Here is a 27,919-nt window from a genome sequence, read left to right as displayed (position 1 = left end):
CCCCCCATTCCCCATCCCCTTACTATGCCGGAGCCAGCTACGCCAACACAGTGGCCGGCAGGAGCAGCAGGCCAGAGCGCTGGCGGCGCAGTGAGCTGAGGCTGCGGGGGAGGGGCGATAACGGGGGAGGGGCAGGGGGCTAGCCTCCCCAGCCAGGAGCTCAGAGGCCGGGCAAAACGGTCCCGTGGGCTGGATGTGACCCACAGGCCGTAGTTTGCCCACCTCTGACCTAGGGGATTAGCTACAGTGCTAGATCCAGGAAGTCCTGAGTTACAATTCTGCCTCCTGATAATTACCAGTCTCAGTAAAATTTTGCAGTTACATTGCACTTCACAAACACTGTTTAGTTAAATAAGTAAATACCATTATTTCTATTTTGCAGATGGAAAAACTGAGGCTTAGTGAGTGTAAGTGACGTAACTGAAGTAAATCTTGCTGAGAACCTGTATGAAATACAAAGTCTCTTGACTACTATGCCCAGGCCTAGTCCATTACACTGCAAAGGTGTTGCTTAATGGCAGCATTAGTGAAGTCAAAGAGAATCATCATTTTATGATTTTAGGTCCATTACTCCATTCAGCTTTTAAAAACATGGCTCATTTATTTAACTTTTATCTTTGCGTCTTCAAAACTCCACTGTGGGTAAAGTTTGAACAAATTAACCATTAACAGATGTAAACCTCATTCATATCCAAACCACATGTTATCCTGGTAGGTTATCTGTTCTTGCTTCCTTTGAAAACAGCAGAATCTCAATGTATACTTTGTATGTATACATGGCATGAGTTTTGCAACATTTTTTTTATTATTCCCAAATACAGACAACAGTGCAGTTTGTTTCAAGGTGTTTTGAATAGAACCTTTGGTACACTTACAAAGTTTTTATCAGTCACTAGGTAACCCCCTGCTTCTCATGTTGTCATGTGAAATGATTATTTATTTGTGTTGCGGAAGCACCTAGTGAGGTTCCATTCTGGAATCGACGACTCCTCATGCTGGGTATTGTATCACTGTGTTGCCAAATCTTGTGATGTTTTGTTTTACTTAAAGATCCAGCTCCTGGAAAAAAAGTGATTTATGTGAGAATCTCAGCTGTCATTTGTCATTCTGAGATGTCTTTTTCCAACTTTTTGTTCCCTCCTCTTTTCCCTTTTGTTCCCGCTCCTCTGGTGGCCCTGAAGTTGTGACCTATTTCTCTCAAGGCAAAGAGTGTATCATCAGATTAGGTAGGTTCTTCTTCTGTGCTGCTTCTGGAGCCAGCCTGAGGGAGTCATTAGAGAGATTAGACTTAAAAGGCTGCACCAGAGCAGCTGTGCTGCTGTATCACTTAAATGAAAATGCTCTAAGCCAATGGGCATAGTTAATCCACTAGCTATGTTGGCGGGAGATGCTCTCCCGCTGAGATAGCGCTGTCTATACGGGGTGGGGTGGGGTGTTGAAGTCAGTATAACTATGTTGCTCAGGGGTGTGGATTTTCCCACTCCTGAGCAAGGTAGTTATAATAATACAGGTCCGTAGTGTAGACCAGTCCTGTGCTGGAGAGGGAGAGTTAGGTTTCCTCAGCTCTGTAAGCCCTGGTCCACAGTACAAACTTATGTCAGTATAACTACACTCAGGGGTGTAGGTAATCCACCACTGCCTCTTGGGGAGGCAGAGTACCTACACGGAGAGGTAGGATAAACACTCCTATCAGGACGAATGGACATTAAGTAGCTGATTTTCTAACCCTGAATACTAGTGCACGGTAGAACAACGAGCTATCTTCAGTATTTACAGAGCTTTGCCCAGTGTCTTTATTAAGCACTACAGAGTTGTAAGTGTAGACAAACCCTAAGGCTTTGTGTACACTAGCACTTTTGTCGGTCAGGGGTGTGAAAAAACACCCCACCGACTGACAAAAGTGCCGGTGTAGACAGTGCTGTCGGTGGGAGACGCTCTTCCACCGACATAGCTACCGCCGCTTGGTAGAGGTGGTTTAATTATACCGGTGGGAGAGCTCTATAATGCCGGCGTAGAGCGGCTACACGGGAAACCTTACAGTGGTGCAGCTGCGTGGTACAGCTTTGCTGCTGTAAGGGCTGTAGTGTAGACACAGCCTAAATCTTTGGCAAACTGCAGACTTTCAGACTGAGCTTATATTCATTATGGGGCAGCATGGTGTCTCAGGCTTGTTGCCTTGAAGTTATTCAAGTTCATCAGAATTTGAGATTAAATATTTGATGTTAATCAGGAGTTTTTCAGATCGATGGATACTAAATCTTGTTAGATGATCTTTGTCAAATACATTAATAAATGTAGTGATAATTTTCAAACTGGTTCTAACAATATATTTCTTTCCTATTAGTAGTCCAGTGTGCAGATTGGATCAAACAATTATTTTTACAAATTATTTGAAATGTTATAAAATACGTGGTGAATTTCTCTTTTTCCAATTATACACCAAACTTTATAGTAATTATAAAGAACATCCTGTTCATTTCCAGTGTTTGCTGTTATAATTATCCCACTAAATCTGTGCGATACCTCATTATATGGTGATATTCGACTAAACCTAACCTACATAACAGGAATTTAAAGCTTGGATTGAAGCTGTTTTTTTAAAATTTTTTCCATGAGATAAACACTCCTATCAGGACGAATGGACATTAAGTAACTGATTTTCTAACACTGAATACTAGTGCACAGTAGAACAATGAGCTATCTTCAATATTTACAGAGCAGTGAACTATCACAGCATACCTGATTTTTTAAAATTTCTTTTAAACTATCCCTCCTTTCATGCACAATTGTTCCAAGGTAGTAGGCATAAAATAACAGCAAAGACAGAATTTAGCATTAATATATACAGATCTTACGTGACTGATAGCCGTTTAATGCTTGTGCTTCAAATTTTATGGATGAATATGTTAAAACAAAAATACTAAAAGCTTTAGTGTTCATACACAGCTACGGTGGTACTGGTATTTACTAACATTCTTTTTGTCCCTGCCATGATTTGTTCCAGTTAAAACTAGTTTTAGCAGCTCCTGTTTTATCAGCTGGTCTTCTCCATCAAGAGCTGCTTCACCTCACCCCTCCTCTCCCAAACCCTGGCAGGGCCTCAACCTTCATGATTTTAATGCTTTAGTTCAGACTTGCCATATCCCTTTCTCACTTTGCTACCTTAGTTACTACACTGCTCCTCCAGATGGTAAATCCTCAGATTTGGGTTTCTCCACTTGGATTGCTTGCAGATGCCAGCCATGTCAGTTTCATTCTACTTGCGGTATTTCAGAATGAAAAGAACAAATAGCTTTGTAAGACCTCTCTGCAGTCTACTTTAAAAACTTTAGGGGTCAAATTTACAAAATATGCTAAAATTGTAAAGCTGAATTTTGAGTTATATGAATTTCCCAGGATATATGCGTCTTTGACCATTGTGCTGGCAAAGCCAAAAATGTTAGCTTTCCCAGTATTCTGTGTATGAGGAGAAACAAGATAGGACAGTCTTGTAGAAGAGTAAATATGAGAGCAGAGCTACTTTGACCTGTGAGTGACTTAGGAGATATTAAAATTGATCTGAAGACATGAGCAGAAAGGAACATGCATGAGGTTCTTTGCCTCAGGAAAGCTATTCTTCAGTAATTTTATTTGAGTATTAATGTAACTGAATGCTGGCCTGCAAGCACAGATGAGGTCAGTTCTGTTATAGGGATATAGCCTCTTAGAGTGATCCGCCCAGCCTGGGTCAACAGATTAACACTTGGTCTTGAGATAACACGCTAAAAATAGTAGTGTGTACTTTGTGTCTTGGGCTCTCAAGATTAGGGGTTGGGTGGTCCAGCCCGAGCCGCAACACCCACACTGCTATTTTTAGCCCCACTAGCACAAGTCTGTAGTTCTGGGCTGGGAGGCTTGCTCCCAGTTGCAGTGTAGACATACCCCTTGAGACCAGGGATTTTTGGGAGGAGTTGTCTTCAGATGGAACACATGTAGAAGAGAGGTCAGATGACTGTCTCTTTTGATTGTCTTCTGGAGACTATGTAAAGAATGTTCTTAACACACTCTAGTGGAAGGATCAGGGCTGAGGCAGGACCATAGAAGCCAGGCAGAAGCCATAGAAGCCAGGCAGAAGACCTGGGGAAACAATCTGTGAGGGTCAATTAGGAAGTAGCTGTGGGGACTGGTGAACAGACTTGGAAGAAGTAGTAGTTGGTCGCTTCACTTACTAAGGTTTGGGATTCCAGGAAAAAGAGAGAGGGACCAAGCTCCCCAGTACCATTGCTGCAGAGGAATAACTACAGTCTTTAGAAGAAGGCTGAAGAGAACCCTGTGCCATGGCTGAACGAACAGCTAGACCTAGGGATAGGACCAATGCCCAGAGAGGTTTCTTCTGCCGCCCCTAGGAAGAGGACTGCGGAGACCCTTATTGCAGCGCTGTATGTGTAGACAAGCCCTGGGAGGGGCAAGGTGAAACGCTGTAGCCCAAGGTGGGCAGAGGAACTGCTGCTGTTTACATATTTTGCCTAAATTTTATGTCTGAAGAATAAAACTATGCCCAGAAAGAGGCTTGGGAAGGTTGGGAGATCCATCTTGACTGAGGGGAAAATGAGGCAGTGGCTAGCCTGAAGACAGACCAGTAAGGCAGTGCCGCTGCACTGTATGGTTTTAGCATGACAGATGGTCTCTTGATATTAATTGGTCTAAATGGGAGCCAAAGGAAGTGGGAGGTTAAACATCTTTCCTACTGCACCAGCTTTGAAGAAAGAAGTTTTTGGTAATCTCTGGGATTGAAGCAGCTTGTTCCTAAAGTCAATTTTGTGACTTTCTTTTAGATGATGGCTCTGAATGTTTAGATTTTGTGGATGAAAAAGAAACCATGGAAAGATATTTGAAGCCACAATACACAAAAATGTGTCAATAATTCAGCCTGACTGATAACTCCACTTGTAACCAAAGTCACCAGCAATTTTTTATAGTCCTGTAGCATAAGCCATCCTGAACATATAATCAATTCCACTGCACAGATGGAGTTGCTGCTTTTCACCACACACTCTCCCTACCTCCTGGAGTAGAATCTTTAAAAATCAATTCAATCAATCTAAAATACTGGAGACCATTATACCACAATTCTTGCATTTCATTCGCTGCTAGGAAAAAAGAGCTATTAACAGTGCTATATTAAAGGTCTGTCAGCATTTCCATTAAAGCATTTATTTTCTGAAGTTTATAATTGGGCTGTAAAAATGTTCTCCCGTCTGAGATTTTTTACCATTTTTATTTATTTTTGAAATATATTTGGTTCGGTTATTTTCAAATTTACACTTTAACTGAAAACCAATATATATTATATATATATATTTCTAGGTTTTGGAGGCTTTTTGAGTTTCTGTGCTTTGTATTTTAAAATGTAGGGCTTGATTGAGGAACTTTTCCATTGGTTTCAACAAGAGTGGGCTTAGGGACTTTAGTTTGCATGTAATTCATCTGTAGTATGAAATAATGCATCCAATGCATAAAACCACACAAGATGCCAGGTGGTTTTATAATTTAGAGAAAGCGGCTATAGTGTATATCTGCTCTTGTCCCAGTAAAAAATGTTGCTAAAGGTTTTGAATACACAGATTTAACAAGTACTGAATGCTCATTAGATACATTCACTCATTACAACTGTAACGGCTCCAAAACATGTGCGAATGCTCCTATTGTATGGTCCAAAGAGTGGAGAGCATAGATATACTTCCCAGCAGGAGATGATACTCCACCACAACTGTGAAAGAGTGATTAAGGTCTAGTTTTTCAGAAAAAAGAACAGGAGTACAAGTACTCCTGTTCTTTTTGCAGATACAGACTAACACGGCTGCTACTCTAAACCTAGCTTTTCAGAAATACTCAAGTCCCTTAGGATGTAGCGATCATGCAGTAACGATGTGGGTCACACAAATATCCTGATATAACAAGCCTCTTAAGTTCTCATTGTCAGGAGGTCTTTCACATGCTTATGTTGAGACAAGAGGTGAAACTCCCATTGCTACCCCTAAAGAAAATATGCCCTTTTCACATTTTCACTCAGATTTTTATTTATTTTGGTTTGTGTGTTTTTAATCTGCTTTCTTATAATTGTTTGATAAATATAATCTAAACCAGAGTTTCTCACAACAGATTTTTTTGGTGGCCTCAGAGTGCGGCCAGCAACTCTTGCTCTGACAATTTTTCCTAAAATACTTAATTAATTTTAGGAAAAACACATAAATATGAACATATACATGTCCAAATCATTGTCATTTATTTATGTAGGGTTTTTTTTTGAAGACTCTGTAATAAAAGTAATGTACGGTTGTCTCTGTTCTTTACTGGACCTGAACAAAAACACAAATAAGGTGCTTTGCATGTTTTGCTTTTTTGGGTTGATTTTGTTTTTTAGATCTGCTACTGTGAAAAGTGATATTTGTATATTTGTTAAAATCACTTTTCACAGCAGACTTACTCAGTCCCAGCAAGCTCAGGGACAAATTAACCCCTAGGTAGGGAGGGAGGCGGGGAGGGCCAGCGGCCATGCAGGAGGTGAGCCCAGGGCTGGAGCCTGAAGCCCTGCAGCTGTGGGATGGAGTCCACCACCACATGGCCAGAGCCTGCCGCCCACCACCCCAGGGCCAAACCCCGATCCCCACCACTCCCAGGAAGGTGGGGAACTCGCACTGGTCTCCTGCTCTATAGTGGTTGAGGTTCCAGAAAGGGGCAAGGACCAGCCCCTGCTAGTGGCCCTGGGGAGAGGTGGCTGCTTTGCTCCTCCCCCCATCACCACCCAGGAGGCTGTGGCCACAAGAAAAGCCCCTGGTGGCCACATTTGAGAAACATTGATCTAAACTACATGCACGTTTAGGCATAAATAGGAATGGCAGTGCACCAATCTAGTATGTAAACATCATTTATTATTTAATATTTGTATTAGAGTACAATTTACTGGCCTCCCCATTGTGCTAACCATGTACAAACACACTAAAAAGATATGGCCTTTGCCCTGAAGAACTTACAATCTAAGTGTGAGACAAGAGGCAACACTTACAATCTTAGTGTAAGTCAGAGCAAAAGGTATATGCAACAGATGGGCAGAGCACAAGATAACAATAGGACAATACTAGTCAGCATGATAAACCAAATCCAAAACAAATAATTTTTAAAATGCAGATGATTCTCATTGGCTTTCCTGGAAAAAAAAACAACACAAAATCTCCGTGCTTCCAAATTCTAGGACATGTTCAGGTGAGAAACCCTGCAGAACAACTGAATGATTGGACACAGACAAATCTTAATGCAATGGGATAGCAGAGGAATATAAACCTTGCATACAATAAGAAGATGAGCATTTTAATGAAAGAAAATACTTTCTCCCAGATTCCACAGATAAGGAAGAATAGCAAACATACGAATAAGGTTTTTGCATTCTACTTTATATCAAATATGGATCACTATTAATGTTTAGACTGAATTATAAGAATGGCTTACACCCTGTATCCTTGAAAAGGGACTGAGCTATTGTAGCATCAGGTTGACACTGCCTCACCATGACCTCAGTGCTCTTCCACAAAAATGGGAGATTGGATATGAGATAATAGCTAGATTTTCAGAATCAAGAGATGGTGTCTTGAACACTGACCTCAAAATGGCAACTTTAAGAATTAGACATTTGGTCCCCTCTGAAACCTAGGGAAATGCTGACAATCTCAATCCATAATTCATAGATTCTAAGGCCAGAACGGACCAATCGATACAATGAACCCAGTACTTCATTAGACATGAAGCCAAGAGTCCAACTCTCAGGCTGGAGCATGATGTTGTCCTAGCAGTAGCACCTCCATGGTCTCATTGTGGGCTGTCACCAAACAGAGAGGGTCTGATGCTTGTCACTTTGAGAACCTGTTGGTGTTTCCATACAGTAGATGACTCCGCCTGAATACAAACAATTTTGCCTGGCAGGAAAGGCAACGGAAACCTATGCTCTGCAGTCAAAGGGCACTGACCGATGATCCCTCTCCCATAGTTGATGTCATTTGCAGCCATATCAGGCTATAGTCAGTCTGATCAATGCCTTGGAAACACCTTACAACTATGGATGAGAACTAGGCTCAAGGGGTTTACGGTGAAAAGTGGCAGGTTCAAAAACACCAGACTGGTTGCAGGTACTCCTTTCCTTTGTGACATAAATCAGGGCCTAAGGTGGTGAAGAATAATATTATAGTGCTTTGCACTTTCATCCAAGAATAGCAAAGTGTGTTACAACCAATTCATTAATCATAACAACCCATGTGAGATACGTAAGTATTTATTGTTCCTCTTTTTATGTACAGGTAGATAGAAGCCCAGTGTGGGTTTGGCTGGCTGGTGCTCTTATAGTATGTTTATGGCAGAGTCAGGAATATGACTCAGAAATCTGGACTACCAGTCTTGCCCTGTGATTGCTAGTCTCAGAGTTTGCTAGTTTACCAAGCCTGAGACTGGAGAGTGGGGAATGTTGTACCCATCACTAGACCTCTAAATGCCATAAAAAGCAGAAGCCAGAGCTGGCAATAGCAAAAACATTACTTCCAATACAAAGTCTGAATCTTTATATGGGAAAGTTATCGCCAGTAAACAGGTAGCAGCCTCCCGAGAGGCTGCATGTCATATCTTACCATTAGGAAGCAGAAAGTCTTCCAACTAAGAGTCCTCTATGGTCATATCTTTCATCTCATGGAAACCACCTCCTTCTTGTTTTAATCCAAAAACCAAATCAGTCTGTGAGGGAAAGACAAAAACATCCGTGTGACTTTCAAAGTAAAAGCTGTGTCTAGCAGGATAGAACAGTGCAAAACTCCATTCCAGTCGATTTTATTCTTACTGTAAAAACAGGGTGGATATTTGGGGGAAAAGAATATTCTCAGTCCTAGAAATACTAAGTTGCCACCAAATTTAGACTTTTTTCCCTCCAAGAGTTGTGCATTTCTTGCAGGAGTAGATAGGGTGCTCTCTTATTTGGCTCTGTCAGGGAATGCTACCTGTAGCCACTCGTTTTAAAGGGAAATTAGGATAGTTTATCAGAAACGTCTTCACCATCCATTGGAAAAGAAAAAACCTAGACTGCCCTACTTCCATCCCCTCAGGAAACTCCATCAACCTGACATTCTTTCATCTGAGTTACTCTCAAGGTCATCAGTGTAATTTTTCAAACCTTGCAGCCCTTAGTATTCTCATAGATAATAGCATGAGGCCCATGAGTCATTCTCTCCAAGTCTTCAATTTTCTTTTTGGCTTCCTGCAATTGACATCCGATTGTCCACTAATATTTGTCACATTCTTTTACAATAAATTAAATAGCACTTCTGGTGCTGGCTCTGGTCTTAATAAGAACCAAACATGCAACATCAGGACTTTAAAATAACACATTTTAATACAAAGATGTGAGATGTCTTTTGAAATCTGTGCTGGATGTTTGTTTCCTGCTGGGCTTCATTTCAGAATGTGGTGCTAATATAAAACGAAGGGAAAAAATGTTTGCTCTTTCATCTGTGTGCTACATCCCACCAATTCCCGTCCAAAATCACAAACAGCTCCCTTTCTGTAAATGTACTGTATGAAAGCCTGTTGGATATATGAACCATCCAAAGCCTTTTAAAATTTTTTTTCTAAGCCCCACTTTAGGGTCTGGGCTTCAGCTCATGATCAGCTATAGTTTGAGAGAGCAGTAAGTGTTTGTTGGATCTGGTTTCATTTGGTTTAATATTGGTGAAACTTCTCCTTTTTCCTTAATACATTTCTATCACGCTCAATCTGAAATTCAAGTTTTTAATCAATAAAATGAAACACAAGCAGAAACATAGCAGCTAGAATGGGTGGCCATCATTATGTGACTGGGTTCACTTCTAATTTGAATACCTAAAATAGAAATACTATCAAATGATTTGTGTGAAACCTGACACAAGTTTTATGTAAATCAACTCAGTTCAGTTTAGGGTGTATTTCAAAGAATTCTCTCTCTCATGCTCTCACTCCCCAAAATGATTACTATGTCTGGCTCTGCATATAGTTGTGTTATTGAAAGTTACATTTGGGGGAGCAGATGCAGAAAAAAGTTGTTTCTCTGGGAGTGTTTTGATCAGTTACTGTACTAGAATCTAGTGGGGCAGGAAAAATTCTGTTAACAACAAATGAAGATGAGGGCTAAAAAAAAATACTAGATTACAGTGGTGCAGCACCTGCCAAACTTGCTTTATTGATATTCAGATTGATCCATTATATTCACTGTTCATGTGCACATGTGATTTCTCATTATGACACTAAGTCTGCATGCAGGCAACATTCAGTCATCCAACAAATGAGGTAGAAAGATAAGCATTTTGAAGGCACAGCTTTCTGGAAAAGCAGCTATGCAAGAACCTATTCTCTCTCCCTCTCATCATAGCAGTAAATTGTAGCAGGTCTGACATATTATGTTGAGTTACCATAAGTCGGTTATCTCCTGTAGAAGAGCTTGTAGTTGATCAGCTTTACAATCACCAGTAGCATGAAGTCTGAGGAGGCTGTCAGGGAGAAACACAGGACAGCTTAAAACCACACAAGCAATATTTATTTAGAAGAAGAAAAAGTAAAAAAAACCACAACAACCTGTAGTTGTTACTGTGGTGAACTTGGTTTGTGTTAAAACCAGAATATTCTTTTCAGTTGTCTGCATAGGAGGATATGCTAGAAAGCAGATTTTAGAGTTAGGGCAAAATTTTCAAAAGTGCCAGTATAGGGAAAGCAAGAGGTTGCAATTAAATATATAAAATCAAAGAATATAAAAATCTTAAAGTTAATCTTACTTGGATCCTAGCTTTTGTTCATAAGGATTTCCACAATATATAACCTATAACTACAGTTTCATAGATAATGATGGCGGAAAAAATTTAAATATCTGAAAATAATGTGAGAAGAATTTCAAGTAGTGATATGTAAACACTGCATAAGATACCTAAGAACAACTGCTGCCAACTTCATTTTGGCCCTGTTTGATTCTATATCAAAGTCTTAAATGCATTTGTCCCACTCCTGACTTCGATAAGAGCTGTAGAGGAAATGTGGAATGGGCTCTTAAAATAGAATAGAGGTGCTGTGACAACAGATATAGACGGACAACAGTGATGTAAACATCTAATATTTTTGAATTGTGCCTACTGCAGGGTAACTAAAATTACATGCTAATTGATTCACTTGTAACCTACGTTATCGCTGGTAAATAGGATCCAGGTAGAGTTGGAACATGTAACACACATTGCATGAATGTTTCTGGATTAGGACTGTGCAAAGAAGCTTTTCAGCTTTTAGCCATGTACCCTCTTAGGCATGTGAGTGAAGCTCATGTTTTCTCAGTAATACAATATTTAGTTCATTCCACTAAATTTATATGAAATTGTTTTACAGTTCATGTCTGTAAATTGTCCCTGTAGCCTCATGATACTCCATGGTTGGTTAGATGTAGCTTTGTGTTGGATTGGTATCCAAACTGATAGAATTAAGCGAGGAAGTCTGTAGCATGAGTGCTGACCCTCTTGCGTGCACGAGGGCAAAATGCATTGCAGAACACAGGTCTTCATAGACTTTCAAGGAAATCTCACAGCAAGCCCAAGCCCATGTGAAGAGTTTAATTTTCAGCACTGCTGTTAAGGTCAGAGACCCTGTTATGATGAGCAAGGACACAGCATGCCAGAAGACAGAGGTTGCTTTTGAGGGCTTTTGCTCTATGGGAGATGAGGAATCTAGAAGGAGGCTGTAGGGGCAACTTTACTCTTTGAGCTTAATCCATACTCTCAGAAGAGCTCTTCTGGGGAGCAGGGGTGTTCTGTGACATTTGTGGGTGTGTTGCCTGACCACAACATTGTTCCTCCCTTCCCACAGCTTTTTGCTGGAGGCATTAGTGCAACAGAATCTGAACTTCAGTGCAGACAAATGGGACATGGAACATATTTTTCCTCGAAAGAAATCAATCTGTGAAAAGGGGCAACCGTGGAGGTCAAAAACTGTATTGTACCCTGCTGCTGTTACTGACTAAGCCCTTTTGGGTATACGGGTATGAAATATACCCGTTTTACCTGTGTGTGTCTGTAATTTACAGTTGCTTTTCATCAAGATGACGTTACAGACATTGAAATATGACACTTGGGCTAGGGGTGTGGGCTTGGGCCACCCCCCTGATTGACATAAGTTACACTGGCCGAAACACCGATGTGGACAGCTTCTCCTGCCGACATAGCTACCGCTGCTCATTGGGGTGGGTTAATTAAGTTGACGGGAGAGCTCTCTTGTCAGCTTAGAGCAGTTACACTAGAGAGTGAACAGCAGCGCAGCTGCACTGATGCAGCTGCACCGCTGTAAGCTCTCTAGTGTAGCCAGAGCTCTTGACTTTCCTGACGGCATGGCGTCTGATATCTGAAAGGGCGGTGATCTCCGGGAAGTGAGCACTTTGTCTGTTGGCAAGATAATGAAGAATGTGTGACTCCTTTGCTGCCCTGCTTAGGACAAGCAGTACAAATCAGAAAAGTTTCTTTTTATCTATCACTATTGAGGCCAGTCTTCTTAACTACCCATTTATTTGACTGAGCTCCTCCTCTCCTTTCCTGCATTAATTTGACATTAATTTACTCTGAAGGTTGGTCTTCCAGCATCAGGAAAACATGTACAGCACTAGGTAAATAACTTAATGTTTTATTACCATCAGTTTGAATCTATAGCTTTCAGCAACCTTTGTCCATTTTTTTAAAAACCTGTGTTCCTGATTTTAATCTTTCTCTGTAAATATTTGAGGTGTGGTTTTAGGTTGAGGAACTGAGGAATTCAGATTCATGGCCAAATCTTTAAGAAAGAGCCATACAAATAATTCTAGAGAAATGATTTAATTATTAGACGGTATGCTAAAAAATAAAGTTTAGCCAGCTGTTTTGATATGTTTGATTTCTAGAGCTAAGTAGACATGAACACAGGGCACCACAGAGTTACTGTTGTTAACAATAAAAAGAAATGAAGTGCATTGATTTTGAGTCCCTTTTGGGCCTGTTTTTTACCAACCTGTCCTCTTTTTCTTTTCTTTTTTTTAAGCTTTTGCTGAATCCTTTTAAAATGAAGAAATTTGTATGGATATTTTATTTTATTAAATTCTGCTTAAATTTAACTTTAAATATGTTTGTTTTCATAATAATACATTTACATTTCGTGGATGTCCAAAGCATGGCTTCATCCTTCCTATTTGGGCTTTTTCACAGCTAAAGAGGTTAAAAAAAGACAGAATGATTGTCTCGGAAAAGCTGTAAAGAACCTATAAAACATGAACTAATTGTAGAAGAATCAGAACACTTGGCTACTGATCTATTTTTTAAATAGCAACATGCTAATAATAATAATAATAAAAAAACCATACCCCCCAGCAGCACACTATTCAATTGGTATGAGTTAGATGAGTTAATATTTTGGTTCAGTGTCATTAAACATTTTCCTTAAATGGGGATGTGGTTTGGAATGGCTGTTTATAAATATGCAGATGTACTTAAACCAAGTAACTGTCAAGCATTTGCATGTTAATGAACTGTTACTGTGCTACGCAGCAGATAGTGAGCAAATACTGCAGAGACCGGATTTATTCTGAGGATGCTGCTGTATAATCCAAATGGAAGATACAGCTGATATTGACTGGCATGTACCTTATTCATTATTGACACTTATTTTCTTCCATTCTACCACACTGACAGGAGAACTAAGTTTTTGCTGTCTCCAAACATTCTGGTTTTCTTTTTTTTTTTTTTTTTCAAAATAAGTCTTATTTCCTTCCATTCTACAAGACGCACAGTAAAAATAAGTTTTTGCTGTCTCCCACCCCTCTGGCTTTTTTGCCAAAGTAAGTCAACCTAAGGACACAAATGAATACTCTTCTTTCTCAGATAGACAGCAAAACTCATAAGGGAATAATTACAAATCTAATTCAGCTCTTTTAATGATATCAGTGGAACAACTCTAATAGTCAAAACCTTGCATCATTTTATAGCCTTTTTTCTAAAACTCTAAGCTTGTGGATCTAAAAAAAATGGGGGTTTTTTTGTTTAAAGTTCCTGGGGAATTATTGCGATATTATTTAACTGTATGTGATTTTATTTGTGTATTCTCCCAAATGTACTTGATGTGTAGGTATGTGTGTGAGTATGCACATGTGCTAGATGAGATGAGGATGAAAGTACTGGTATGTTTCTGTCTGTGTCGGAATTGTCTCTAAAGATGATGAAAACTTTCTGATATCCGTCACCACTTATACGTTGACCTGAAGATTCTGCAGTGAGGCTGTACCTGATGACCCTGATATTAACTAATTGGTTGGATTACGAAAGGGTTAGTTTGTATCAATGTACATTTTATCTTGTTGAAAATGGATGGGCTTTGTGCATGGGAGAGTTACATAATCCCGGACGACTGGAAAAAGGCTAATGTAGTGCCCATCTTTAAAAAAGGGAAGAAGGAGGATCCTGGGAACTACAGGCCAGTCAGCCTCGCCTCAGTCCCTGGAAAAATCATGGAGCAGGTTCTCAAGGAATCAGTTCTGAAGCACTTAGAGAAGAGGAAAGTGATCAGGAACAGTCACCATGGATTCACCAAGGGCAAGTCATGCCTGACTAATCTAATTGCCTTCTATGACGAGATAACTGGCTCTGTGGATGAGGGGCAAGCAGTGGACATGTTGTTCCTTGACTTTAGCAAAGCTTTTGACACTGTCTCCCACAGTATTCTTGCCAGCAAGTTAAAGAAGTATGGGCTGGATGAACGGACTATAAGGTGGATAGAGAGTTGGCTAGATTGTCGGGCTCAACGGGTAGTGATCAATGGCTCCATGTCTAGTTGGCAGCTGGTATCAAGTGGAGTGCCCCAAGGGTCAGTCCCCGGGCCGGTTTTGTTCAATATCTTCATAAATGATCTGGAGGATGGTGTGGATTGCACCCTCAGCAAGTTTGCAGATGATACTAAACTGGGAGGAGTGGTAGGTACATTGGAGGGTAGGGATAGGATACAGAGGGACCTAGACAAATTAGAGGATTGGGCCAAAAGAAATCTGATGAGGTTCAACAAGGACAAGTGCAGAGCCCTGCACTTAGGACAGAAGAATCCCAGGCACCGCTACAGACTAGGGCCAAATGGCTAGGCAGCAGTTCTGCAGAAAAAGACCTAGGGGTTACAGTGGAGGAGAAGCTGGATATGAGTCAACAGTGTGCCCTTGTTGCCAAAAAGGCCAATGGCATTTTGGGATGTATAAGTAGAAGCATTGCCAGCAGATCGAGGGACGTGATCGTTCCCCTCTATTCGACATTGGTGAGGCCTCATCTGGAGTACTGTGTCCAGTTTTGGGCCCCACACTACAATGTGGAAAAATTGGAGAACGTCCAGCGGAGGGCAACAAAAATGATTAGGGGACTGGAACACATGACTTATGAGGAGAAGCTGAGGGAACTGGGATTGTTTAGTCTGTGGAAGAGAAGAATGAGGGGGGATTTGATAGCTGCTTTCAACTACCTGAAAGGGGGTTCTAAAGAGGATGGATCTAGACTGTTCTCAGTGGTAGCAGATGACAGAACAAGGAGTAATGGTCTCAAGTTGCAGTGGGGGAGGTTTAGGTTGGATATTAGGAAAAACTTTTTCACTAGGAGGGTGGTGAAACACTGGAATGCATTACCTAGGGAGGTGGTGGAATCTCCTTCCTTAGGAGTTTTTAAGGTCAGGCTTGACAAATCCCTGGCTGGGATGATTTAGTTGGGGATTGGTCCTGCTGTGAGCAGGGGGTTGGACTAGATGACCTCCTGAGGTCCTTTCCAACCCTGATATTCTATGATTCTAATTTCAATATTTTTTTATTTGCGGATGCTGTGTAACGTCACTTTTTGGAAAGGGAATGAGGTGTATAACTCTACTTCATGTAATCAAACAATTGAGGTGCTAGCCTGAAGTACTGTTTGTAACGCTGAAGTTGCACAGAACACTCTTGTCATCTTTTCCACCTTTCCTCCACCATGGAGTCAAAGATATTTAACAGCATGTGTTGGCTGCAATTTTTAAAAATGGCAAGGAAAATAAAACAAAAAGCAAATATGATAAAAATCTAGGACAGGCTTTTGCATTTGTTGCTGTCCTCTTATTCAAGCTTTATATATATATTCTTTCAATTATTTGAATAACTGAGGTGTTGCCACTGTAGTTGAAAAATTAGAGTAACAGTGTTTAAGGCAAAGAATTTAAAAAAGTGTTTTGGAATTATGCACACATCGGGGGAAAAGTATAGTAAGTGACTCAAGATTGGTGGATAAAGGTATCTGAACAGCCTCTTTCAGAATTTTTCTCATGATGACCATCTTGGATTGTTAAACAAATATTAGATGGATGGTGATTTTTTTCCAATTGGCACAAAATTTTAAATTAAATAACATCCTTGTTATTTGTCTGATCATTTAAACTCTATTCCTGATAGAAATGTGAATGTTAATGTGTAATAATACCCTGAGTTCATAAGACACTGTTTATAGATTATCACCCTTTCTCAAAAGAGACAACCATTTAACCACTGATCGTTCTCAATACGTGAATGGATATCCAGTGTAACTGCACAGTCATGGACGCAGTAGCTAATTGCTGTCTTGGAAATCTATGGCAAAATCCTTGGCTATGGTTGACTTGCACACAGCATGAGGCTGTGTGGGAGAAGGCAAAGGGATGGTTGGTTCTACTGCACTGAGGTAGAACAGATGGAGGTCTAGTCTGGTTTATGCCATCTATAAATGGTTACAGGGGGCTGAAAATGCAGCTGAGAATTGGCCCGGCTCAGGTCTGTCCTTAGTCCATTTTCCCTGCTGCACTGACAGCAAAGGGGGAGAATGGCATAAGAATGGCTCTTACCATGGGATGATTTTTCCTGGGCTGGCTTAGCCCAGCTTTATGTCCAGGTTCTGTCAGTAGTTGGGACAAAGTGGCTTCTCCACGCCGGGGATCTGGCTCTGATACTGCATATGAGGAAAGGAAAGAGGGCAACTATTAAGGACAATGTCTCAAAGAAATCTTCTTTATTATTTTTAGATTTAATTATATATTCTAAATTTAAATAATGTGCAGACCTCAGACTGCTTGTTCAAACTGTCATCTACATATCCTGGCTCACTGTCAATAGTGGAGTTCTGCAAGGAAGCAGGCTCCTGCTCAAGTGCTGGCTACCGACTGCCTTTCTGATCCTGTTTCTGTAGAAACAGGGCATTGGATCACTAAAAAGTAAAGCATATGAGAGGGGTGGGGAAAAACACACACACAGTTATGCTACTTTGGCGATTGAAAGCAATCTGCCTTTAGCCTTATGCCATGTACTTCACCTAAGGCATGCACCTTTCCACTACACCTTGTTACTGCTCATTGCCTGCGAAGGGCTAAAGAGTGCCATTAAAATATAGACCATGGTAGGGGTGGCGCAAATGTTCACTACTACAGTGGGAGATGCTTTCTGCCCTTCCTGGGGAGGTTAGCCCCAATATAAGATATTAGTCTTATGTTGTTTCTGTGTTCCCTGAGTGCAAGGACAGCCATTGCATCTGGCATATACAGAGGATCGAGGAGGAGAGAGCAGGCACCATGCAGGACTGGGCCCAAGCCAGTGGGCTTGTCTATGTTCAAAAAATGACCTGCTAACAATAGGCAAAGGAACAACTGAGCTGGTATTGAATCCAGTTTAGCTTAGCGTAGGGAAAGAAAAAATATATTCAGCATACTTTCAGCCTAAGTTTGGAGTTATGACATGTATTACTGCTTACTAACCCTTACTGTTAATGTTTCTATGCATGTTGTGTTTAACACACTGCCAGCTGGACTGTATCAGAACTCGTGGATTTCTTTGATCCTACTATATGGGGTGCTCAGCTAAACTGTCCTATTTATTTTTCATCAGAAAGCGTGCAAGTTTGGAAGATAGTTATAATAAGAAAACTCCATACCTAGCCAGCTTTTTGTTTTATATATCCCCAGATGCTATTGTGTGCTATAGTTTAATTAAACAATGACTAGAAAGGCATGTACACTTCCAGGTAGATGTGTGAAAACACATTTTACATTTGACAAAATGAACATAATGTTATGTCTATCAAATAGAAGCAAGAATGAAATACTGAAGTGCCAGACAAAGACTTTCCTTTGCCCTCCCAGTCTTATTAGGATGTCCCTGCAGGGCTTAGTATCTGTTTCCTTGCATAAAACTCCCCTTTACTCTCTCCCAATCCTGAGGCCATGGTGTGCAGGGCTAGTCCTCCAACTTATATTAGAGCAGTCTTTGATTGTCTTTAATTTATGTTGGCTGCAAGTAAGCCCCAAGGGGCCAAAACTGCAGCCGGGTATTGGCATGGCATGCAAGTACTTGGCCACGCCTCCTTTCCTTGTGGGTTAAACATAAGGGAAAGGGGAGTGTCAAAGAAGCCTCTATGCTAATTCTACACCACCGCAGGATTTCTCCTTGCCATGGGAGATCTCTCCAGGGCCATATATCCAGGCTCTGTGGGCAGAATCTGCTAGCAATGTAGCACGCAAGGCTGCACTACCCTGGAGGATCTGGTCTTTGATATTTGGAGAAGGTAGGACGAGGAGAGGATGGTAGTTGCAAATGAGGTAGGGATTATGTACTTTAGGGATTACAGATAGTGTGACAGAATGCACACAAATATGTAGACTATACTCAAAGGCCTGTGTAGCAACACTCTCTCTCTCTCTCTTAATTTCAGAATACTATTCCAATTCATTTTTCCGCCAGTAAATTTACTGCTAAAGCCCCCAAGAAGTAGGTTTTTCATTGAGCTTCCTGGACAGTAAGAAAATAGGTACTTGTTACTGTGAAAGTTTCCTGAAAATATCAGTGTTTTGTCTTTTTGAGAATTTTTTAGCGAAAGAAAATGTGTGTGACATGTAGAATAACACTTTGTAGAAAATTAAACATCTGTATCTACTCCAATTCATCTCTGCACTTGCCACCTCCCCTACTCTAGCTCTGTTTAGAGTACTAGTAATGCCTTCCAAGTGTCTTCTGTAGCCAGAGCTCTTCTCCAGTGTAGCCAGAGAAGAATGCATTAATTTTAATTTGTGTAGTTTGGAAAAATCTTTTCTTGCCTGTTACTGCTGATTGTCCATTATAATCATGTCCCTTAACAATGTATCTGCAATTGTCTGCTGTACTTAAAAAACTGCCTTTATTTCAAAAGCTGGAGTAATCTTCCCCTCTCCCCTCTATTATGCTGACACTTCTTGGCAATTCTGAACAGAATATGAAGTTAATGCAAGCCAAGAATTAGTTTTTAACTAATGTTTACACAATTTCATAATGTAAATCACACGTAAATAGTGATTTTTTTTCCTCAGAGAACTAGTATATATAACACCCATACTTGCCCATTCTCTCTTCCACACACACTCAATAGCACTGAGGGAGATGATGCTTCTTGTTCCTGCTCTTGAATGGTTCAAACAACTGTCATAATGAATGAATCATTAAATAATAAATAACTGGCAGAGTTAGAAACATTTCAGTAGCATGCCAGAACCGTGATCTCCCCCTTGACCACCAGTTATTAAGGGAGTACAGCAGCCTTGAGGTCAAGCTAAAATTCCTTCACTGCTGCAGGGAATACAGATTTCAAGAAGTGGTGAGGAACACTTTTTTCCCATTTACAGCCTAGCCAGGAGACTGCTTCCTCCTCTTCTCTGACAAGCATCTTTCCACTGTGAGATGTCACTTCCAAGCTAGTAATCATTTCTGGGAGTTGTCACTTTCAAGCTAGTTCACTGGTATGTTGTGGAGAAGTAAACACCATGTAAAGCCACTACAGGTTGTCTGCTGAGCAGAATTGACTGACATGAGCTCACCACATACAGGTGCTTTGCAAATTCAGAGTCAGTCCTAATTTACAAGACCCTTGATTAGAACTGGGCTATCTCAGAGACTGCCTATCCCTCCATCACCTTCCAAGGCATCTAGTCTCTAGGTGTGCTGAAACTAGTCTAGGCCCTAGATCAGACTCATGAGCTAAAGTGGGCTGCCATTCTCCGTGGCAGGACTCCAGATATGGAACACTTAATAAGAGTAGAATAAATTGATTCAGAGTTTGCCTGTGTTCAGGTCTAAATACAAGACCTGTTGCAAAGGCCTGACAGCACCATCTCTCCCTCACCGGAGTATCAATCCCTGGTGAGAAGATTTTGAGAGAAAGTGGAAGACTGGAATAACAGGCAACCCCAAGGAAGAGGAGGAAATAGAAATACAAATGGAAATGGGGAGGGTGGAGAGAAGAGATCTGCTTTTGGACATGCTCAATTTGCCATTAACAGTTATCCAACATTTATGTGTGATGGTGACAGGAGCCCTTGAAACACCTAACATAAATAATATTTACATAAGGGTTGTTCTTTCACTCTTGCCTGGGAAGACTAACACAGAAGTACTCTGACTTCTGTTTTTTACAATGATATTTCTAAGGTCATAAGGCCCTAAATTCTCTTACTGCTTGTTGCTCACCTAGGCTCACATTCAGTTTAAAAAAAAAGAAAAAAAAAGGCAGAATGATGTGGGTGCATTGCAGGGCAGCTCAGATTGCTAAGCCTCCATATTTGGCTGACTACTTTGTGAGAAAATATTGAACACATGTTCTGGTGCTGTTTGAAGGCTCTGTGAGGCAGGAGTTAATTGAAAGCTCTCAGTTCTGCTGAAGTGGGTGGCCTAAATACTGGAATTGAACAGCTGCTATAAACCTGCTGAACTTTGTCATTTGTAAGTTATTTTGTATGCCATCTGGAACAAGACTGGTGCCACAGTTAATGGAAGCTATTGCTGAGGCTCACATCCAGTGAGTACATTTAAAAAATAAAAATAAAATTATGCCCAACTTTTTTTAACGGCTTCTTTGCCTCAATGGCTTAAAGGCAGTTTTTAAGAATGTAGGGTTTTTTAATATTAAGTGAAATACTTTGCCTGCTTTTTCTTTGCTTGCAAATATTTTCTCTAATTTATTTCTGGGTCCATCCACCATCAAGTCCTTAAGAGCATCAATGAAGCTTCCGCTTGATGACACTGGGAGAGAGGATGACTTTTGTGAGTGGATCTCCCCTTCGCCAAGGAGCAGGGGGATGCTGTTGCCTCATGGTATCATTTCCCTTGGAGAACCCTTTGTAGGAGGAGGAGCCAGAAGAGTGAGAGAGAGAGAGTAGACCACACACTGTGGTACTGTCCTTTGCTAACCCAATGGATATTTAAGTGGGAGTAATGTCAAACCTCCTTTCTGAATCTTCTCTGAAGCTACAGGGGCCCCAGCCAATGAAGCACATGAAGGGAGATCAGCAAAAGAGAGTTGAAGTGGAAGCCATTCATGGAGGCAGCATCAGCCTCTGCAGAGCTAGTGGTCTTGTCTCTTCGGATCCAGAGGGTTGTGAGGCTTTGCACCTTGAAAACTAGGAATCGTTCCTGCCTCTCCCTTCAGTCTCACAGTTTTCTTGCTTCTGTTGGACCTCTATGAAAGGTTCCTCTATAAGCGGGCGTGATCCAGGTATCACTCTGGGTATCCTATCTTTTCCTTTGTAAACAATTGGGGACATAAACAAAATGGTCAAGCATTATTGCTATTTGACATATATTTGGTTGGGAAATAAGGACATCTCACTTAATTGTTTTCAGTGTGAAGCAGTGCTTCTGGTCACGTAATGTGTGGGGGAGAATTGTCAAGAAACTTCCTGTGGGAGAGGCTATTAATGGCAACTTTTAGTAATTTTGGCACATTGGGGGAATGACCCATTAGTGTGCTGGCAGTGTTTAAGTTAAGTGCATTGCACCAACACCAGTACTTCTTACAGAGAGACAGGTGGTGCAGGTAGGTGGAATTAATTGAATTATAGTTATTGATAGGGTAGTGCCAGTGATGGCTGGTGTTCATCATACAGAAGTGGGGTTTGTCATAATCCGTTGCTTAGCCCTTGTTAGGAAGGCACTTCTTTGCTGTCATTATTGAAGTAGGTAGCTCTATGTACAAAAATTAAATACAACCCTCCATACATTATCCTGGTTGTTTATAATGCCATCTCAGAATACACCATAGTGGCTCTTTTAGAGATTAATGGCATTTGTTCTCTGAGTGCATAGTAACTGTAGTATGTTTCTGACTATTATAACTTCATAATATGGAATATATAGTAAAAAGCCTATGAAGTGGTTGCACATGCATTGTACTTGCTTTTCAAACTTTCATTTACATTTTTTTTCTTCTTCCCCAAATGACTCTTCACCATTTTTGTTATGGATTTATAATCTGCACAGTATATAAAATAGAAACAGGTTATTTTAAAAGTTTAGTAAACAAACCGCAGGTAATGGGTGCATTCTTTTCTATTTTCTCTGGTAACTTTAAAATAACAAAGGTTTGAAAAATAAATCTGCTTTAAAAAGAAATATTTGCCTCTGGATTCTTCCAAGAGCAAATTTTTCTCACTGTAAATCCATCCTCCTGGGTGGTATAATAGAAATCCCTGACAGACCCTTAACTATGACAACACTAGCGGATGCCGCTCAGAAAAGAGTTTAATGAGTTCAGTGTCTTAGAGTTGGAAACTGAACATTCTAAAGCCGATTTAAAGGCATTCACCAGTGAAAAAGGATATGCGTTTATCGATAGCTACTCAGAACTGAAGACTTAGCTGTAATTATTTACAAATCAATTCCTGGACCTTTTCTGTAACACCCTATCAGTCAAAGACTGGCTAAGAGTAGAGCATCGATAAGAATACACTGTGAAACAAAATCAACTATCTTTTGTCATTCTGACAGAAAAAGCCATATATGTGGATTAACCCAGGATGCAATGGGAAAATGTCCACAGGCTGGAAGATAACCTAATTTTGTAAAATCAAAGTTGTCATAGGAATCTTCCATAATTGATGACAAGATTTTGAATTTATCTAGCGTCCCAGTGGTAAGAATCAAATCGGTCTCTGGTTTAGCATTATAACTATTTAAAACTTGATGAGATTCTGCAACTCAGAAATCTCCTCTGGTGTCAGTTAATATAGACGGTCACATGTGCCCTACATTTTTAAAGTTGCATGGAAATGAGCCACACGTTATTCACAGTGATTGGGCAACTATGTGGCTAACAAGTAATGCTTTGAAAATAGGGATATAAGTGTGTATATATGATGCTAGAGAAAGTGACATTTGCAGTGAGGAAGGAGAAAAAAATTAAGAAGTTTTAAAATTTAAAATTAACAGTTGCAACAAGTTTTAGTTCTTTGCCTAGCTATATGACGTAAAATATTCAAGGAATTTTCAGTCTATCTAGTTTGTTTTCTCTCCACACTGAAATCAATTACAGCGGTTCTCTGACACCCTGCACCAAGCAGTGCAGTACATATTTTATAGCCTTATGATTAGCATAACTTCATTCCACTGAAATATTCCTCATCAGCATGTGACTGCTTCAGTTCCATGTCAAGAAGACTAACCTAAGATGTAGATTCCACAAGTTTCCATTTGATAGTAATTTTGGAAAATCCTAAAAAAAGATGACTGAAAAATGAAGTATAAGCTACAAAGTTTCCTGTGTTCACAGTAAACACATTTTTCTTCATTTCGGTGGGTGGAATTACTGTATAAATAACACAGGAGGAACAGAAATTGCCCTGTTCATTTGTTGTGCTTGTTTTTGAATCTGTGAAAGAAACCGTACTGGAAATTTGTATCTCCTTCTAAAAACAGGATCTTTTATCAAACAGTACTGCCGATAACATGAATACCTAGGAATACTTTCAAATGTAAGAGGCTAAAGAACTCTCATTGAAATGAATATTGCCAATTGTTTTGTGTGGGAGAATAAGGGTCAGCATAATGACCTGTCAGTAATACTTGATGCAGTCATGCAGAAGCCCTGATTTTTGTTCCCAGGCTTGGCCTGGTATTTCCTGGGTGGTTTATTCAACCTCCGTATGGGGAAGGCTTTACACTGGGCCTGACACTGCTCAGTGATTTCAAGAATGACCTTACAGACTTCAAGTGAGTCCCACCCAGTCAGAAGTTTGGCTCCTGTGATGAGAATTTAAAGGGGAGCAAATTATTGTGGCTTTTCAAATGGCTGGAGCATTGACATGAATGAAAAAATAAAGATACAGTGTTAGCTTTGAAATGGCACTTTCATGAATCATAAGGGTATGAGAAGAGGTAAAAATATGCATAGTAAGGGCGTGATGACTATTCTGTGCCCGTATTTTAGTCCATAAACTATCTAAAGCACACCTGGGCATATTTACTGTGAGTTCTTAAGTGATTTGCTTGTAGTTTTAGAGATACTTAAGCTAATGAGCTTCTAAATCTAAAAGAATATTCTGGGCAAAAAAAAAAAAGTTAAAATAACAGAAGTTGGGAAGGCTAGGATTTCCTCAGTGACTGTAACTAATGGATCAATGAAATCTGAGAGAGTTTGCCTGAGTAAGAAACTTGGGGTTTGCCCCAGTTTCCTAATTTCCCTTTGGTTGTTCTCAGTATTAAGATTTTTTTATTTGTGTTCTTTGCATCTTTTCCACTCTTCTTCGTCCTGTCCACTTTAATTTTTTGACTTTCACACTCCCTTTTATTTTATTGTCTAGCTCTTTGAGTACAATCATTTTTGTCTGGTGAGGTAAAATGAAAGTGACAGATTGCAAGTCACAAAATTAAAGTCAATATTGAAGCAGGATCTTTATTGCAGTAAATGTTTTCTAGGAAAATACTGTCTCCCTTCTCTGCAAGAAGCAAAAGCCTTCATCTAAACTTAATGTAATTCTCATGTATTGAAATGACACAATGATGTGACAAGGATGTAGACAAGTAGTAACATGAGAGAACTAAAATAAGTGGTGTTTTCAGCCCATTTTGACATGAGCTAATTGTTTTATATCGGGAACTGCGTATTTGACTTTTGTATATGTTTCCTGAAATGTACCATAACCTTGGCATTAGTTCAGGAGCATGAACATGAGATGGGATTGAGATGCTTTTTTTGTTTTTGTTTTTGTTTGTTTTTCCCTTTCCGATTTCGCTTATGTTCATGGACTGATTTATCTTTTTTTGGTATAGGAATTGTATAGTATGTGAGTTAGAAACGGACCAATCTGTTTGGGGGGAAAACTTGGGTTTATTTGAACACAACAGTGTTTGGATCCAAAAAGGTATGCTAAGTGTTCTGATTCCCCAATCTCTTTACGAATTTCTGTCTGCCACCTTCTTGAACTATGTCACCTTGTTATCTCTGAAAGAGGTGCTTCTGAAAGTGACATCACAGCCGTGGGCAAAAGTAATTATCTGGCACAGTTAAGTCCTCATCAGAGTCACTCCACTTTCAGATAAAAGAAAAGAAGTACTTTTGGCACGTTAGAGACTAACACATTTATATGAGCATAAGCTTTCGTGAGCTACAGCTCACTTCATTGGATGCATGCAGTGGAAAATACAGGGGGGAGATTTTATATACACAGAGAACATGAAACAATGGGTGTTACCATACACACTGTAATGAGAGTGATCAGGTAAGGTGCGCTATTTCCAGCAGGAGAGCGGTGTGGGGTGGGGGGGGACCTTTTGTAGTGATAATCAAGGTGGGCCATTTCCAGCAGTTGACAAGAACGTGGGGGGCGGGAGGGGGGAATAAACATGGGGAAATAGTTTTACTTTGTGTAATAACCCATCCACTCCCAGTCTTTATTCAAGCCTAAGTTAATTGTATCCAGTTTGCAAATTAATTCCAATTCAGCAGTCTCTCGTTGGAGTCTGGTTTTGAAGTTTTTGTTGTTGAAGAATAGCCACTTTTAGGTCTGTAATCAAGTGACCAAAGAGACTGAAGTGTTTTCCGACTGGTTTTTGAATGTTATAATTCTTGACGTCTGATTTGTGTCCATTTATTCTTTTACGTAGAGACTGTCCAGTTTGGCCAATGTACATGGCAGAGGGGCATTGCTGGCACATGATGGCATATATCACATTGGTAGATGTGCAGGTGAACGAGCCTCTGATAGTGTGGCTGATGTTATTAGGCCCTATGATGATGTCCCCTGAATAGATATGTGGACAAAGTTGGCAATGGGCTTTGTTGCAAGGATAGGTTCCTGGGTTAGTGTTTTTGTTGCGTGGTTGCTGGTAAGTATTTGCTTCAGGTTGGGGGGCTGTCTGTAAGCAAGGACTGGCCTGTCTCCCAGGATCTGTGAGAGTGATGGGTCGTCCTTCAGGATACGTTGTAGATCCTTGATGATGCGCTGGAGAGGTTTTATTTGGGAGCTGAAGGTGATGGCTAGTGGCTTTCTGTTATTTTCTTTGTTGGGCCTGTTCTGTAGTAGGTAACTTCTGGGTACTCTTCTGGCTCTGTCAATCTGTTTCTTCACTTCAGCAGGTGGGTACTGTAGTTGTAATAATGCTTAATAGAGATCTTGTAGGTGTTTGTCTCTGTCTGAGGGGTTGGAGCAAATGCAGTTGTATCGTAGAGCTTGGCTGTAGAGAATGGATCGTGTGGTGTGGTCTGGATGAAAGCTGGAGGCATGTTGGTAACACTTTCAGATGTTGTTTTCTCTATCAGTAAGAAAACATAGACACCCCTTGTCATTTGGTAAACCTTATTTATAGAGGGAGCGTTGTCTTTTGCTTTTTACACAACAATAAACATTATGAAGAATCCAAATGGGCACAGTTGAGTCGTAGTTAACCGTATTTACTAAATCTGTAGAAACATGCAAGGCCTAGCTGCATACCTACAGCTGCTCTGACTGGTTTCCAAAACCTAAGACAGAGAGCATCACTAGAGTTGCTCACAAACTATTTAAGGAGATACTACCCTACACTACAGGGGTTGGAAAAGGGAGAGTGGTTTGGTTATGTCCCACCCCTGGTCAAAGTCTCATAACGCTGAGTTAGGGAGTCTCTGCTGATTTAGTTCATACAGCTAGTGTAGGTGCATGCTCTTTTCTAATTAAAATCCTTTAGTAACAAACAGCCTACTCTCCTCTTTCCTTTCACACTCATGTAAGAGTGATTTAATATCTATAGTGGTTAAGGTCGGGCTTTGGAGTAGGTGTATGAAATTCTGTATGTTTCTTGGGGGGGGTTGTTTTTGTTTAAGGGAATTTTTATGGGTGGGTGAATGCAATTGAGTAAACGTTGGCTGAGAGCGCTGGGCACTGCAAAGTTAACTCTTGGTTGCACAAGAGGGTTAGGGCAGAAGCTCAGCTGCAATCCTGAGAAGACACAAAGGACCAGACCAGTGGACTTTCAGTAGGAGTTTTCATTACTCAGGATTGCAGGGCTATTCTGTTGGGTGGATTGAGGTGAGGTTTTTTTTGTTTGTTTATTTTTTAATTTACAATTTTAAAAAACAAAATGTGAAGAGCAATTACAAAAGTAGTTTGGTTACTCCAAAACCCAGCCAGGATTTTTGATAATTTTGCTGTAGCTTCTCTATGACTGCAGAATTTACCCTTCTTCAGGCTTCCAGCCCAGAACATTGCACTGCTAACCAGAGACTGTAACTGTGCGTGTGTGTGCGCGGAGGGGTGCCCATCTCTTTCCAATGCATCTGACTGGGTAGAATAGCCAGCAATAGTTGGACAAAGTTATTGTTCAAAACCATAATCATTGTGACCTAAAAATTACCATGGTAATATCAAAGCCCCAGTTACAACACTGAATTGTGCTTTGAACAATTGCCTGAAGTTAAGCACTTCATTCCATAGTTATGTGTCAAAATAAAAGTGTTTGGGTGCCTTGATATGGATTTAAGTGACTAAATTAGAGCAGAGAAATTTTAAAAATTCAGCTTCTCATGTATAAACTACTAGAAATCCAGAAATTATTATTCATCAGTATGATTTACTATTTATGCAACTG

The 27,919-nt window shown here is 40.3% G+C and overlaps 1 long non-coding RNA gene across 10 annotated transcripts in view; it reads left to right on the top strand.

Moving 5' to 3' along the window:
* The window catches only part of LOC114019526, a 784,643-nt gene that overhangs the window by 210,129 nt on the left and 546,595 nt on the right, over positions 1 to 27,919 (top strand). The window contains exon 5 of one of the 10 annotated variants that reach the window (XR_006288645.1): positions 11,890 to 12,061. The exons of the other annotated variants lie outside the window; for them this stretch is intronic. This is a non-coding gene — a long non-coding RNA (uncharacterized LOC114019526). The remainder of the gene's footprint in view (positions 1 to 11,889; positions 12,062 to 27,919) is intronic. 10 annotated transcript variants of the gene reach the window in all.

This window comes from Chelonia mydas, chromosome 2 (assembly GCF_015237465.2).
Source record: "Chelonia mydas isolate rCheMyd1 chromosome 2, rCheMyd1.pri.v2, whole genome shotgun sequence".
NCBI lineage: Eukaryota > Metazoa > Chordata > Testudines > Cheloniidae > Chelonia > Chelonia mydas.
This window is presented reverse-complemented; position numbering and strand designations above follow the sequence as displayed.